At 52.5% G+C, this 1,444-nt stretch overlaps 3 non-coding genes across 3 annotated transcripts; all 3 read left to right on the top strand.

Moving 5' to 3' along the window:
• On the top strand, positions 1 to 81 carry trnas-aga (transfer RNA serine (anticodon AGA)). The gene has a single exon. It is a non-coding gene; the product is annotated as a tRNA-Ser (tRNA).
• A 362-nt stretch (positions 82 to 443) lies between these two features.
• Positions 444 to 525, top strand: trnastop-uca (transfer RNA opal suppressor (anticodon UCA)). Its single transcript has one exon. It is a non-coding gene; the product is annotated as a tRNA-Sec (tRNA).
• A 188-nt stretch (positions 526 to 713) lies between these two features.
• On the top strand, positions 714 to 786 carry trnak-uuu (transfer RNA lysine (anticodon UUU)). Its single transcript has one exon. It is a non-coding gene; the product is annotated as a tRNA-Lys (tRNA).
• The last annotated feature ends 658 nt before the right edge of the window (positions 787 to 1,444 follow it).

Below are 1,444 nucleotides of genomic sequence, written 5' to 3'. Positions count from 1 at the left end.
TAGTCGTGGCCGAGTGGTTAAGGCGATGGACTAGAAATCCATTGGCGTCTCCCCGCGCAGGTTCAAATCCTGCCGACTATGCACTCTGCTGACAGCCATGAGGATAAGTGTCTGTGCATTTTTCTTTCATATCCCTCGCACAGATATGCGAAATGTCCAGTCCCTCTGAAATGGAGAAACACACCGCTGGCGCTTTTTGTATTCGGGCTGCAGTAGTCGCCATGGGTGAGCCAGCGGCACGCTGTGATCTTATAGTGGTTAGTACTCTGCGTTGTGGCCGCAGCAACCCCGGTTCGAATCCGGATCACGGCATCCCTTTGCCGTTGAGCAATGGGGACGGCTGAACCCTTTTTTCCACCTCATCCTTCAGCTGGATTTTGTGTTTGAAGCTTGGCCTGTGCTGATCGCCACCAGACAAGAGAGCAGGCAGGTTTCAGCCAGGCGTAGTCGTGGCAGAGAGGTTAAGGCGATGGACTTCAAATCCATTGGGATCTCCCCGCGCAGGTTCAAACCCTGCCGACTACGGTTGGAGTTTGCTGTACAGCTCTCTGTGAAGATAATTGTGCCTTCTAAGACCTTTGTCCTTTTTTTTCTCTCTGCCATAATTGCTTGTGGTTTTCATCCCATAGCACGTGTGGCAAATGAGTTTCTTCTGGGCGGCTTATGGGAAAACTGCTGTTAAATAAAACATAAGAGGCATGCACTGCAAAAGAGCCTGGATAGCTCAGTCGGTAGAGCATCAGACTTTTGATCTGAGGGTCCAGGGTTCAAATCCCTGTTTGGGCAAAGTGCCATCTTCTTGTTGGCGGCCTCAGCTTGCTGTCATGTCGGTCCACCTATGCTGCTGTCTCTCTAATGGCACTTTTCCACTGCGTGGTACGACTCTGCTCGGTACAGCTCAGTACGGTACGGCACGGCTCGGTTCGGCTCGGTTTGCGTAGTGAGTAGAATAAGACAGACCTACGAAATGTGCAGTGCCGTGGGACCCCAGGGCCAGCACTGAAAAACCCCTTTCCAGACGATGAGACATGGCAGCCTGATTTCTCCTCAGTGGGACCGCTGTTTTTCGCTGGGTCACTGTGCATGGATTTCAAGTGGGTCAGGCAGCAGTGTTGCACACAAACAGGGCAGAGAATGGCCTGTATCTGTAGTCGTGGCCGAGTGGTTAAGGCGATGGACTAGCAATCCATTGGGGTCTCCCCGCGCATTGTCGAATCCTGCTGACTACGCACTCCGCTGACAGCCATGAGGATAAGTGGCCGTGCATTTATCTTTCATATCCCTCGCACAGATATGCGAAATGTGCAGTCCCTCTGAAATGGAGAAACACACCGCTGGCGCTTTTTGTATTCGGGCTGCAGTAGTCGCCATGGGTGAGCCAGTGGCACTCCATGATCGTATAGTGGTTAGTACTCTGCATTGTGGCCGCAGCGACGCAGGTTCG

This window comes from Sinocyclocheilus anshuiensis, unplaced genomic scaffold, assembly GCF_001515605.1.
Source record: "Sinocyclocheilus anshuiensis isolate Anshui unplaced genomic scaffold, SAMN03320099.WGS_v1.1 scaffold6114, whole genome shotgun sequence".
NCBI lineage: Eukaryota > Metazoa > Chordata > Actinopteri > Cypriniformes > Cyprinidae > Sinocyclocheilus > Sinocyclocheilus anshuiensis.
This window is presented reverse-complemented; position numbering and strand designations above follow the sequence as displayed.